The sequence below is a fragment of the Rhipicephalus microplus genome, chromosome 7 (assembly GCF_043290135.1).
Source record: "Rhipicephalus microplus isolate Deutch F79 chromosome 7, USDA_Rmic, whole genome shotgun sequence".
Taxonomy (NCBI): Eukaryota; Metazoa; Arthropoda; class Arachnida; order Ixodida; family Ixodidae; genus Rhipicephalus; species Rhipicephalus microplus.
The window spans coordinates 93577010-93592128 of NC_134706.1; the positions used below are offsets into that span (position 1 = coordinate 93577010).

A 15119-nucleotide genomic window follows, 5' to 3' on the forward strand; every position below is an offset into this window, starting at 1 on the left:
AAGGAAGGCACGTGAGTGCGCCTCGAAGAGGGAGGCAAATAACTTCCCAGCGCGATCGTGAGACCTACCCACACCCCCCTTTCCCGGATAGCCGGTGCCGCCATCTGGTGCCCGGTCGGAGGCACGGCGCCGAAAGGAGTCTCGGCGGAGATTTGGCAGCACGATTCGGTGGTACTCCCTCGAGAAAAAAGGTTGCACTTGCGCACGGGCAATCTGCCAGGAGATACTTCAACGAGAGAACTAAAGCGATTGAATCATTGTAGCACCACTTCTACAGGCAGAGAAGTGAACGTATTGATATATACATATACACACATAATGAACTGTAAACTTACGGTGATTCGGGTTGTGTAGCATACGTGTGGTCTTGCTATCATTTTTTGGTCGATAATAAACGCAGTTGCTTTACGTCTATCGTTGCCGCCTTCAACGACTTTTTTTATTTTCTAGTTTTCGGCGTTCTGCACGGGAAGCAGTGTAAAAGTGATGTTTGGAGCAACTCTCGCCGTTGCCTTCATCACTGTAAACTACGTGTTGCCAGCGTTGCTTCCTAAAGCACCATATTATGTGACGCGTCTTTATGTGAAACTCTCGCCGAACAGCTGCACTGAGGTGCAGTTCCAAGGAGCTTGTGCATAAAATACTGGTGATCAATGAAAAAAAAAGCGTCATAGGTAGCACTTGGATGCCTCATCACCTTAGATGCCTTATCAAACGTGGCGACTGGAACAAGTGACGCAACGGATCATCATTTCGTCTTGATGTCGCGATGACGTGACAGATCATCAGACCTGTGACGTCGTTATGACGTCGCATGACATGGCCTCACATGGTAACGTCATCTCAAGACATCATACATTCTAACAAGCAAAGGGGGAGGAGGGGTATCGAAGTTGTTTGTTTCAGAGGATTAACCAAGCTTCACAGCCATTCCTCCACTTTAGAGGTAACTTCAGAGTTACTCAACGCTGTCGCGTTTATTTTTGGAAACAGTTATTTTTCGCCAGAGAAAAATCTGACTTCGGTTGATTAACCAGCATAGCGAAGTGTGTGCAGGCATGTGATTGGATGTTCAATGATAATAAATTATTTTATAAGGAAAAAGGAGGAGTGCGCTTTCCTTCAGAAGGAGAAAAGGGCCCCTCTTTGCCGCGCCGTGCGCGAACTTTCGCACTCATTTCATGATCTAGAGGAACAAAGCGCTCTTTTTGAGGCAACTGCGCAGTTACCCCGGAAAACTTTTGAGAGTGAAACTTGGTAAAAGGCGATCCAATCGCAGACAATGCAAACTTATTTGACTTGCCGCGATTTTGGAGGCGATCCTGAAGTGCGTTAGGTGCGCAATGCTCTAGAAGGGTGGCGGGACAGGAGCAGTGTGACAATGAAGAAGTAGAATATGGTCATTGCCTTGGAGTTGTCCTAATTTTTTATATCAACAAATACTTGTCCCATCAAGTGATGTTGGACAAAGCCTCAGACGAAAAAGCTGCGCGTTGAGGATGGATCGGTCACAGAATGGCAGACAGGGCGCCGAGACCCCAGCACTCCACTTGTCATTTTTTCGTAGTCCTCGCTCCAGAGCTTTTTGTTGCCGCCTTAATGAAATATCTAACAGCCTAGATAGCAGCACTCCTGTTTTTAACTAATCTTTTTATGTGCAAAAACAAGATGACAAATTGCATATTTGGAGCATTCTCTTTCGGGACCGTTCACATCTCTCGAGATCCCAGAAGGCAGCGAAAGCCCTCTGATGTTATTTTCGAGGACGATGGGTTTGTGTTAACAACTCCGACTTGCGGGGTAGTTCTACACGTTGCACGGAATTTACTGTGTGTCTCGCCCTATTCCTTTCCCTCTCTTCTTTCTTTGTCACCTTTCTTGTCCCATTCCCTAATCACCCAGCGTAGAGTAGCCAACCGGATGTCTTTCTGGTTAGCCTACCTTACCTTGTTTCTTTTGTTGCTTTCGTCCTCCTCTTCACGGATATTTTTACTAACGCGTATTGCAATAAATTACCCAAATATAAGTTGTTTATTTCAGCTGTACAATCAAGTAACACCAAATTACGGTGTATCTCTTGTGTCTTGTTCCTTTGCAAGGCACGTTTGGCTTAAAAACCCCAAAGTGGGCTGCACTCGTAATGCGCAGCATGTAATACCATGCCATTCTTTTGCTGCAAAGGCTCTATCGATTCAATAGAATTGGAGACGTGGCAGCAAACGAAGCAACTCGCGGTAAAGTTTATCAAACGTAGCGGCTACACTTTTGCACATCACTGGGCGATGCGATTAGTGGCATAAAACATCTTCTTTTGAAAAAAATTCCAAGCATGTATAATGCCTTCGTGTTACTGTATGAGCAAGGAATACTTCAACAAGGTGTCAATTTCAAGGGGAAAAAATGGAACTCCAGAATACGCGACAGTATCGTTTCGAAACAGGGTCATTAGAGACTAGATACGATGTGATTTTTTTTTACTCCTAGAGCACTGCTTACTGGTCACGTGCAGCGAGAAGGACGGTAGTTTAAAACAGAAAGTGTCATTTGGCGCAGTGGGGCGCAGATTTTGGGAACATTAAAGTGCCAGAGAGTTACAATAAATCTTGTTTGTCTAGTTCTATGCGATTTTTTATACTTGCACTTTAATGTTCCACAAAAAACGATGGGGAAGTACACGATCGGGGTCGAGGGAACAATGACACTTCTGCAAAGATAAAAAAACTAAATCTTGCAGTCTCCTAGCCAGTCATAACTTACACTTTATTGTAAAAAACGATAATTCACTTTGAGGGAAAAAAAGCTTAGCAGAAGCCTGATGGACAAACATTTGCGACGGACTGATATGCAAATCACTCGGCTGGATTGATGTGCATAAAAGAATAACTAATGGGTGCAGCGGTGGTAGTTTCGGAATGTATTCTTTGCTTTTGAGGATGCGTTGTTGCAAATGTGTTGTCGTTTACTCAAACGACAGATAAGCAATACATTATTTTCGGTGCCAATTCCCAGAAAACGCCTCCTTCTGTGAATGCGAAGGGGTAGCCTACTAGCATTGGGAGTATATTTGGCTGTATATCTTAACGCCACAAAATTTCATTTTATAAGTGAGCGGTAAATTGAAATTTGCAGTTCAATAAGCTGCAAAGCACGTAAAACCCTCCAAACGAATTGTCGCCCCGTGTTTCTAAGAGACTAAGTTAAGGATCGACAATGTTGTTACAGCGACGTTAAGGCTATCGACGCATATTATCAAAGGAAAAAAGATAAATTAGTGGTCAGGAACCCGGCAAGCTAGTGGAGGGTTCATCATCAGAGGGCGAGTTAGCGCCTAGCTCAACAGCGTGAATTGAATAAGCGGAAACTCGAGTTTAAATCCACGTTCAATAATCAACATGGTCAACTGTACACAGTGAAGATTGGTATCGAAGTTGGAACACGAAGTCAAGCTTCAAAGTTAAGAAATGTTGTGAGCCCTTTCATTCATTATGTGGATAACAAAAAGTGAGAAATATATAAATGTGATTACGGTGACCTTATACATATACCTTGAAAAGCTAAAAAACAGTGCAAAAACAACAACATATAAAGTTACTTAGTAAAAAAAAGTACACAGAATGCTTGTGAAAAAAAAACAATTACATCACAACATTAGTGATAGAATGAAACTTTTACTGTCGAGCCGCAAAAACAATTGAATGAGACTTTGACAATCGAACCATTAGCCATAGGAGGTGTCTTTATTGAGCCTCGTCACCTTCATACCAGTACATCTAGATAAAAAAATAAGTTCTGGGCAAGGATGGATTGTTCTCATACTGCTCATTACTTGCTCTGAATTCCATAATAATTGTCCAAAGATTATAAGGAAGTTTATTTATTTGTGCCTAATGAATGCAATTATGGCGCTTCTTCCTCGGGTGTCGGCATGCTGTTGTCACCCACAACCGACTCAGTTTTAAGTGAGAACCTACCCCCACTGGGTTGTCTTGGCTGCAGTGAAGAATCGAGGTAAAATCCAACTAAACATCCTCACTATATGCTGAAAAAACGAAATCCAGCTTAACTGAATTGACGCGTGCGCATGCCAATCTGCATCGCTGGTCTATCTTCCTTTTGGATACGGTCACCAACGGGCTTCGGAGCGGTAGTCGCAAGCCTACAACTTTCCAACCCGTGCCAAGACGATCTCAGTCAGATATTCGTGAAATAGAGAACGACGCACCACGAACTCATATAGAGCGCAATGCGAACTAATCCTCACAAGACCTGACTTCCATCACGCCGACGCACGAGGTCACTCCTGGTAACCGCATTTCTTACAGCTTTTTCGTTGTTTCCATGTTCTTCTTAGAGATTGAGAAAGCTCATGTTTCGACCAGTTGCGACTTCAGGCGAAGACGTCGGTGCGGTGGCCTGCGTGTGCTCTAATCGGATTATCTCAGCTCGCCTGCGCCAGCCTTTACTCTGTTCTTTTCTCCGTGCCCACGTGAACGCGTCTAATATTGCAGCTGCTGTCGCTCCACGCCACTCGCTTAAAGTGCACGGGTCCTATTACTCTTATCACCAATATTACTTCAGTACTCCCTGATGCATTATTTATTTATCATTTATTTATTTGATTTGCATACACGGATACGCAAGGACACATAGGAAAGAGGGAGAGAGCAAGCTGGCAACTGCCACCTGAAGGGGCACAACGCCCGCTCACTCTTTCGGGAACAGGGAAGAAACAGAGGAAACGAAGATACGAGAGGAGAAAGAGGAAAAAAGAGAAGGAAGTAAAGATAAAACCACGAGGTCTTAGACAAGTGTAACCACAAATTAAAAAAAACAAGTTGATTATGAATGGGTGGCCAGGTCCGCAGAGGTCACTTGCGTCAATCACTTCAAAGTAAACATCATGTCGTATGTACAATGACATTTTCGGAGCATTTCATGGATGCGTGGTGTCTGTACACTGTAAAGATTTGCAAGCCGTTACCGTGCATCAGGCACTTGGAAAGAAAGTGGCTTCTATCAACACTAGCTAAACTAACGAATACGACAGGCTCGTGTACCAGTTCAAAATTTCTGAGCGCACCTGAATCGTATTGCTGTGTGGGAATTAGTGAATTTATATAGATATATCAGTGTGAAAGCGAATGGCATGCTTAAGCTCATTCAAGCATGCACGTTTTCTTATATAATTAAACTCATGCTCATGTTTCGTTGAATTTTACTAGAATACCGGTACTGTTTTAATGTTTTGATAATGCTTATAAATCTTGCTGCCGCAATGTGCTTTAAAGGATCAAAAATTCTGGCTGATTGATGCGGCGTTTGCAGACTTGTCACCATTAATAATGCATACCCGAAGCGCACCTATATCTAGCGGAATTTCGTATTAAAAAAGGGAAGTTTTGTTCTCTCCTCATTTACCAGTATAGTATTGATCGTTTTTGTCAGCTACTCCAGTGAACCTAATCCCAAGTGCTATTGTTAAGTAGATTTCACTTGAAAAAATAATGTCCTGCTCTTCTTTGTTATGCGGTGCTTGCAGAGAATACCAGTCTCAACATCGCGAACTTTTCGCTTAAGTTCCTTACTGCGTGGTTTTTTGCTGTTGTAGCCTTTCTTTTAACATGGGACATTTTAATGCAGGGGTCGGCCACGGCTCCGGTGACGTATTTCTGTCAAAGATATGATATTGCAGAGAGCACACCCTCATATGACGAAGAAAAGAGTGCAAGAAAAATTGGGCGCGTGCTCACGTGTTTCACTGCAAATGTCGTTAAAAGCGTGATAGTCTTCAGTCAAGAGAAAGGAAATAAAAAGGACTATAGTCTTCCACCTGAGGAGAGACAATACAGCGGTCATTTGTTGTCCTGCGTGAGAAGATTGGTTAATGGGTTCCTGGACAAAGAGAATAAAACATTTATTTGAGACCGAGGAAAGTGTGTCGGTGAGCGGGCTCCTTAGTCCGGGATCCCATTGGCATGGGCCGCTGTCCTCGCTCGTTTCACGAGGGCCTCTTGGGTCCTCGGATTCAAGCTGCACAGAGCTGCCTCCGACCCTACAGTGTTGGTGTTGCATGAGACATGAGCGCCATCTAGCAATAATGTCGGAAAACGAGAGCATCTGTAGAACGCAGAGCCACGGATATGTGGCTGCACCGTATTGTCTTAACAAATCGTCAGAAACACGCGCCTTTTCGTGCATAGCGTCGCTCTGTCAGCGTGGTGTAATGAATACTTCTGTCGTTACTACGCACTTTATATACAAAGAAACACACCACTAACTATACACGTGTTGGTATTGTGCCTCAGATATGCGTTATATTTTGTTTTCTATTGACAATGTAAACAATTATGGACGCAGACACCACATCAAGATGAGTGGGTGTTGAGGAAGGGGTTGGATTTTGGCCTGGTAGCTGAACCGCTTCGGTTGATTGATGGACCAACCGACCGACCGACCAAAATTTGTGTGTTTGAAGTACCCGGAAAAATACTACCATCTTTAAATGTTGCGTTGCTGGCAGGCAAATCTATGACTTCACGCTCCTTAAAACGCAGCGCCAAACGACTGGATCATATACCATGCGTTCCCCAGCGTATGTTGACGATGAGCAATTTATATACACCACTTACTGAAGGCGGTACTCCGAGCTCAGTGACGTGAGCAGATTTTTATCATAGAGGTTTAAAAAATGAATTTTTTAAGCCTCCTTGGTTCTTGTTATCACTAGCGAGATGGCGCGACGGCCGCAAAGGGTGTGCTCTAAAGGTCATCGCTCCGCGCGTAGCAATGCGTGAGCGCTTATCTTGGGATGGGGGTCGTTTTTACGTCTTCTGCTTTCGCAGCAAGTTGGCGTAGAAGCTACAGAGAGTGCGTGGGTCACTTAGGTTGCTGCATTGACCACGCTTGCAAAAAAAATCGCGGTGTTCACACACAAAGAAATAACAACTGCAGTACTTGTTACTACACACTCACTCGTGAACTTGAATTTAGTGAAGACACTTTAAGATTTAGGTTCACGTTAAAGTACACCCGGCGAAAGAAATTTTTATCCCCCTTATGCAATGTCTCTGATACTCATAGCGTAGATTTAGATGTTGAACCTGAGATAATATTGTTATTTCAAGCTCGTCCTTTGTGTACTTGTGCGCGCCTTTGGTGCGTTCCTTGCGTTTTTTGTTGTCTAGCAGGGACGGTTAGTTCACACCCACTCGATGTGAGTGTTTTTTACGCGCGTCCTTGCAGATTGGAAAAAAAAATACATGTTAGAAGCTTTGAGCTCCTGGTCATTCAACATGTGCCTTCGAAATTAGTCGCTATCACACACATTTCTTCGTTCATGTGGTGAAACACTGCAAATAAATGTTCTACTACGTCTGTGGAGACATGTTTCTCTGATGTGTTTTTCCAATTTTGGTGACAAACCCACCAGCCATTTTATTTTCAGAGGACAATGAATAGCACTTACTCAAGTAAACCGGGTATTTTGTAGCGTGCACAATGTAGTGCATAATGTAGTGTGCACGCCTCGCGAAATAATTGCGTGCCGTAGTTGAATAAAAATGTACATAAAGAATGGTAAAAGATCTTTGTGTATTAATCTGTCTTTAGCAGAGTGTGACGTTGGGCGAGTGGGTGAAGCCTAATAAAACGATGGTGGCGCGACAGATACTAAGCAAGGAAAAAAGAAGGAGACAGCATAAAGCGCCCTACTTTCAACTCGTTAAGTTTCCTCGGATCGCCCAAATATATATTGAAACGCGCTAGCGAAGATTCGACGAAGAGGAGGAAGAGGCTCGACTGGCTCGCGAGCGACGCTGTGGATCCTTCGCTGAGCTACACCTCTGCATTACCCATTTTGTAAATAAACGCGTTCCATCGTCACTATTGTGGTGGAGATGCTGGGTTAGCTAGCTACTATCAAGTGATACCGGAGAGGCACCGTCCCCTAACGACGGAACCGCTACACGAGCTTCGCCGCAGCCGTCGACTAGCGGGCTTGGCACCATTACCTCAAGAAATGAGCTCGGACGGAGACAACCAGCAACCAGCCACAAGGACGTCGCCCTACCACTACAGGGAGCCGCGAACCCTCACAGGGAAACCCGGCGATGACGTGGACGAATGGCTAAGCCACTCTCAGCGGGTGAGCCATTCGAACGGTTGGAATGCGGCTAGCCAGTTATCTCACGTGGGGCTCTTCCTCGATTTCACGGCGCTGGTATGGTTTGAAAACCATGAAGACACATTGACAACCTGGGACCAGTTTGTGGAGGAAATTAAGAAATGCTTTGGAGACCCAGCAACGAAGAAGAAACGTGCCAAGCAGACGTTGTCGCAGAGGACTCAAGTCACCTGTGAGACATGCAGAACCTACATTGAAGAGATTCTAAAGTTGTGCAATTCAGTGGATGCCCACATGACGGAAGAAGACGAAGTGGGCCATATACTCAAGGGCATCGCTGATGACGTCTACCGCTTCCTCATTGGCAAGGAGAGCCTGGAATGCGTGGCCGACGTGATTAACCACTGCAGAACCTTCGAGGCTCTTAAAACTCGTCACATCACATCGAAGTTCGGACGTCTGGGCAACGTCACGACTGTTGCCACCGTCGATGTCTGCCAGAATTCTCTACCAGCCGACCTTTCCTCCACCATTCGTCATATTGTACGGGAGGAACTGCGTCGCCATGTCTCTATTCCCATGCAAGCTGGAGACCCGCAGTTTGATACACTATTCCCAAGCATCAATGCTGCGAGTTTCGACGAGCGCAGTTACTCCACCCGCAGTCCACGGCTGAGGGCTCCGCCACCACAGGCTACTTACGTCGAGTCGTCTTATGCGCCCCGCAGCAGTTATAGCTACGACAGCCAACCGCCTCCGTTTGTGTCCGAGTGGCAACAGTTCCCTGAGCATCCTCTCCACACCGCAGCATTCAATGTGCCTCGGGAACGCCCCGTGTGCTACCAGTGCGGTGTTCGCGGACATATCGCCCGGTTTTGCCCATCGCGACGTCGCCCACGCACGACGTTTTCTGACCGTCCAGCGATGCTTGCACGGCGAAGCCAACAGCCCGATTACGCCTACTGGCCTTCGGATTCAACTGCCTAGAAGCACGGGCACCGGCCGAACATCCGCAGTGACTCGCCTGCCTCTGTGAGGAGCTTGACGCCACCTACTACGCGCCAGAGACGGTCCCCATCTCCGCGTCCCCGGCCGCGGCTTTCCTCTCCGCCACCGGGAAACTAGCCGGCGCGGCCGATGGAGGTGAGGTCGCTGGACGTACCGCTTTGCACACAAGCATGCCTCCATTAGTTCACATGCTTCACAACAAGGTTCATGTATTCATTGACGATGTTCCCACGATGGCTCTGGTAGACACCGGTGCAACAGTTTCTGTAATGAGTTTAGTTTTCAAGGAGAGACTTGGCCGCAAGGTTATGTTTTATTGGGATAAATCTACTTTTCGAGCAGTCAGCGACACGGCTTTGTGTCCAGTAGGTGTGTGCACTGTGTCTGTTCGTGTTGCTGGTAAAGCGTTCAAGGCAGAATTCGCAGTGCTCGCTCATTCCACGCATGACGTTATCTTTGGAATTGACTTCTTGCAAGAGTGCCGCGCGACTGTCAACTGTGGGGCAGGCGAGGTTCTGTTGTCCGCCCTCACCCAGCAGCCTCAGCGTAGCGGAGACGACAACCTCGTTGTAGTTAAAGACACTATTCTACCGGCATGGTCTACTGCCAGCGTGCCCGTTGCTGCTTCAAATGCCGACTCGAGTTTCAGTTCTCCTGATATTGTGATTGAGCCATTGCCTTTGCCTTGCATGAAGAAAAACATCTTTCTGCCGCGCGGCGTTGTGTCTCTCACCAAGGGAAAAACTAAATTATGGGTAGTTAACTGCTCATCCGAGTCTGTTGTACTACCAGAGAGAACGCGCCTTGCCATGTTTGAAGGGCAGTGCAGTATCTGCATAGGAGCTCTCAGCAATGCGGCAAATTCGGATTATGCTGATATATCCGGCACGGAATACGAATTTTATAAGATGGTTAGCAAGTCTATTCCCTCGCTAAAGCGCAAAGTGCTGGTTACACTGCTGGCCAGGCACGCTAAAGTATTTGATTTTGCACGGAAGTCGCATAGACCTCAGACGCCCAGCACACGCACTCGTCACAAGATCGACACCGGATCTGCGCACCCCCTCAGACAGATCGAGTTTCCGCGTCAGAGCGCAAGGTAATTCAGAGCAAGTCAGCGAGATGCTAACCTCTGGCGTAATTCAAGAATCGTCAAGTCCCTGGGCCGCGCCTGTCATCTTGGTCAAGAAAAAAAATGAGTCCTGGAGGTTCTGCGTTGTCTACCGACGTCTCAACTCTATAACTAAGAAGGACGTGTACCCGCTTCCTCGCATCGATGATGTCATCGACTGCCTGCATTCAGCGTCCTATTTTTCATCGGTGGACTTGCGATCCGGGTATTGGCAGATCCCCATGGATCCGGCTGACAAAGAAAAGACGGCCTTTGTTACACCCGACGGTCTGTTTGAGTTTAATGTTATGCCATTCGCCTTGTGTAATGCCCCCGCCACATTTGAAAGATATATGGACACCGTTTTACGGGGCCTCAAATGGGAAATTTGCCTGTGTTACCTGGACGATGTGGTGATTTTTGGCCGAACATTTGAAGAACATATTCATCGCCTTGACCTCGTTCTAACCTGTCTCGAGGAAGCTGCGCTTACACTGAACTTAAAAAAATGTCGCTTTAGAGAACGTGAAACCTTGGTTCTGGGACACCTGGTGGATAAAAATGGCGTGAGACCGGACCTGCAGAAAGTCGCCGCTGTCAGCAACTTCAAGCAGCCGCAGTCCCCCAGGGAGTTGCGAAGCTTCGTGGGCCTGTGTTCTTACTTTCGTCGATTTGTTCCGAATTTCGCTGATAAAGCACAACCACTGACTGGCTTGCAGCAAAAGGATGTCCCTTTCCACTGGACACCGAATTGCGAAGCAGCCCTTAAGCAGCTTCGGTTCATACTGACTTCAGGACCGGTACTACGCCATTTCGAACCTTCTGCTGAAACAGAAATTCAGACAGATGCCAGTAGAATCGGCCTTGGTGCAGTGCTCGTTCAGCGCCATGACAATGCTGAACACGTGGTCGCTTACGCGAGTCGTTCGTTGAGCAAGGCAGAACGAAATTACACAGTCACAGAACAGGAGTGCCTCGCAGTCGCTTTCGCCGTGCACAAGTTTCGCCCATACATCTACGGCCGTCGCTTCTCGGTAATCAGCGACCATCATTCTCCATGCTGGTTGGTAGGCTTCCGAGACCCATCTGGACGACTGGCGCGATGGGCTTTGCGCTTACAGGAGTTCGACTTCACAGCATGCTACAAGAGCGGTGACGCCGACTGCCTATCGCGCCTTCCTCTGCCGACGACTGAGTGCGACGCTGACAACTTCGACCAGTATATCGTCGCTATTGCCTCTGAGTTCCCTGATCTCGCGACTTTCCGGGCAACCCAACAAGAGGACCGCTCCTTAGATTCTCTGCTCGCCTCCGCAAATGAACACGCAAACCCAAGCTCTTTTGTGGTTCATGACGGCGTCCTTTACAAGAAGAATTATTCCGGACGAGGTGCCCGTCTGCTTCTAGTTGTGCCACGCACTATACGGGCTCACGTCTTTCGGTCCTTACACGACGACGCAACCTGCGGCCACATGAGCTTCTCCAGAACGCTTCAACGAATCCAGCAAAGGTTCTATTGGCCCAAGATGCGACGCGACACGGAAAAATACGTTGCTGGATGCGAACAATGCCAACGACACAAACGTCCCACGGCTACGCCGCCAGGACTTCTCCATCCTGTTCCACCTCCTAACTCTCTCTTCGAGACTGTTGGTGTCGATCTGCTCGGTCCATTTTCACGATCGAGAGTAACAATCGATAGGTCGTCGTCTGTGTTGACCACCTAACGCGCTACGCAGAAACTGCTGCAATACCTGCTGCAACGGTCATGCACGTGTCGCAGTTTATGCTTCGCTGTATAATTCCCCGCCATGGTTCTCCACGCGTTGTCATTAGCGACCACAGACGTCAGTTCGTTGCCGACGTCGTTGAAGAGATCCTGCGTCTGTCTGCCTGCCATTTCCGCCATGCCACACCATATCACCCGCAGACCAATGGTCTCGTAGAGCGCACGAACCGGACTCTCACGAACATGCTGTCTATTTATGTCGATTTTAAGCACAAAAACTGGGACGAAGTGCTACCTTACATCACTTACGCGTACAATACCGCGAAGCATGAGACTACAGGTTACTCTCCATTTTACCTGCTGTACGCTCGCTCCCCACGATTTTGTCTCGACACTATACTACCTTTTACACTAGACGTGGAAACCTCGATAGCCGAGACGCTCTGCCGCGCAGAAGAAGCCCGTCGCATCGCACACATCCGAACCTTGGCATCGCAGCAGCGTTCTAAGAAACGTTACGACGCCTGCCATCGCTCCGTATCTTATAGTAAGGGCGATATTGTGTGGTTATTGACACCAGTCCGCAAACGTGGTTTGTGCCAGAAGTTCTTGGCTCACTATTCCGGTCCATTCGTCATTCTTGACTGCCTCAGCGACGTCACGTACGTAATCTCGAGCGTCACAAGCAATGGTCGCCGCTCTAGCAAAACACAACTGACACACGTTGCGCGCCTTAAACCGTGCCACCATCAACCAACCATCTGAGTGACTCGCCCAGAGGGCATCGTCTGCGAACCGGGAAGTGAAACACGCTAGCGAAGATTTGACGAAGAGGAGGAAGAGGCTCGACTGGCTCGCGAGCGACGCTGTGGATCTTTCGCTGAGCTACACTTCTGCATTACCCATCTTGTAAATAAACGCGTTCCATTGTCACAATATGCTTCCAGTATGCGCACAAGCAGGGTTGCAGCACAAGCCACTACCACTTCGCGCACACGAAAACCTAAACAGAAGAAAGCTATCGCACAGCGCTATCTAGAAACAGGTATTCCTTCTTGGACAAACTGTACAAAATGTGAGGTGTCATGACTATGAACGAGTTTCCCCCAGTGAGGAATAACGCTTGCCTTCTATATCGACAGGAAGAAAGAGGTAAGGAAAAAACAATACGGCCGAAAGAGAAAAGAATGTACGAAGTGGAGTAAAAATGACGAAGATTCGGACAAGAATAACTAAAACATAAAAAGGAACGCCTATGACGAATGTAGACGTAAAAGCCTGTGGTCTGTGACACACGTCTGACTAAACTTCAAATTTTTCGATAAAAAAAGGCACCGTCAGCTTTTGGCACCGCTAAGTGTAACACCTACTTAATCACAAAAATACTTTGATTATAGAGCGTTAGTCGACTCTACATTCACTATCACCAACCTTTTTTTTTCGCCAGCGCTCTTTCATATCTGACACCGGTCGCTTGAACAGAGTGCGATTGTTGAGGAAGGCGTCACCAAACATGGTTATTCATAAATGCCACGAAGATGAACAGGCGATGATACGCGTTTTTCCGGCCACCCCTTTGTGCCTTTGACGTCGCGGCGGTGAAGGCGGGGCTCACGCCCATAGCATCTGTCACAGCAGATCAATCACGAATCTCGCCAGTTTCGTGGGGAAAGTGGTTTTTTTGACCACATCAAAAGCAGAGCCCGAAAAAGAAGCCAGAAGTGAGTCCATAAGAGAATGGCGGACGATGGAATGCCTTGAGACTCGCAGCTTCAAGCTCTTCTTTTTTCCATTTGTGCCTATTTTGAATCCACAGCCAACCCGACAGTGTGCGCGCTGTATGTACAAAGTCATACATTTCGACACTGCGTATAAACCAGCATAGAAGTGCTTACTTGCGATATTTCCATCTTTTTTGTTTTAAAAAAGATTGACGTTCGGGCCTTGAACTCGGCCAGCATTTGGGGTGAGTGGTCCTGTGCACTTATTTTTGTGAAGGGACGTGTTATAGCGTGTACTGTGGAAGCGGCGTGGAGAGATTCGTTCATCTTGCGCGAAATGCAATACAGAAGGGCGTTCTGACAAGGAGTGTTTCTTTACTTAGTTATTCCTAGTTTTTTTTAATAAACAGCTGATTTTTGCTTGTTTGTTTTCGTTTCTGTTTTGATTTCACAACATAGCAAAGCGGAGTTGTGGAAGTTATCCATATTTCAAATTCAACTGTAATAACTTTATTACAAAGACAACTTGAGCAGCCGTTAGTTTTATGAAAGGGGTTATGCGAGCGCTTGAAAAATAGTCTCGAACCAAGAACCAGACGTGGCGCAGTGGCGAAATGTGATACTAGTAAAAGAGACCGGTGCATTTACTTCTATTTTCTGCATCCCTTCTTCTGGTGTCATCCTTTATAATTTGATGATTTCATGTTATTTTTGAAGCCGCACCTCGAAGCCCTGATAGCTACAGTCCTTATCGAAAACGATCGCTGTTCACTGAAATGCCCCCAAAAATATGCACTTTAAGAAAAGATGTCTAAAAGGAAAGATAAGCACATTTTCAGTGAGAGTGCCGGCGGTAAATGGAATGACTCCACACTCTAGTTCGATTTCATCGTTTTACTGGTGCACCATGACACATGAGCAGCACGAGGCTCTTTCTCACGTGCTCGCGCAATCCCCTCCTCACAAAATCAGCGGCGTTACTTTAACATCTTTGTTTTACTCGTGGAATCATTGCGATTGGAAGCATGAAAGGAAGATCAAGGAAGAAGGTAGGGAGGGTAATTAAGCAACTTACACTGGCGAAACACTACATATCTGAATTCATGGTATTACTTTGGGAACTGAAACATTCCTAAAAGGTTGAGTTTATATATCTACGCTGACAATTTTTTTAAACTGGTTTGCAGGAAAGTGTAAGTGTGCCTGAGTTAATTACGTACTAAATGGGCAATATTTTTTAATATTTGGGAATATGTTGATGTAATAACGAACCAGATACTTAGGGAGAAACGTTTAATTAAAAGATAAAGTGCAGAGGCCGTCCTGAAGTGCCTATTGTCGGCCTGCTACTCCCCTCCCCATCTGGCTTGAACGATTCGGGGCAGGTAGCAAGAGTGGTTGGCCCAGATAAGGGGACCATATAACGCA

General features: G+C 46.7%; 1 protein-coding gene across 1 annotated transcript in view; it reads right to left on the minus strand.

Annotated features, from left to right (window-relative positions):
* LOC119184937 (allatostatin-A receptor) overlaps positions 1 to 15119 on the minus strand; it is a 129908-nt gene that overhangs the window by 58958 nt on the left and 55831 nt on the right. The window lies entirely within an intron of this gene.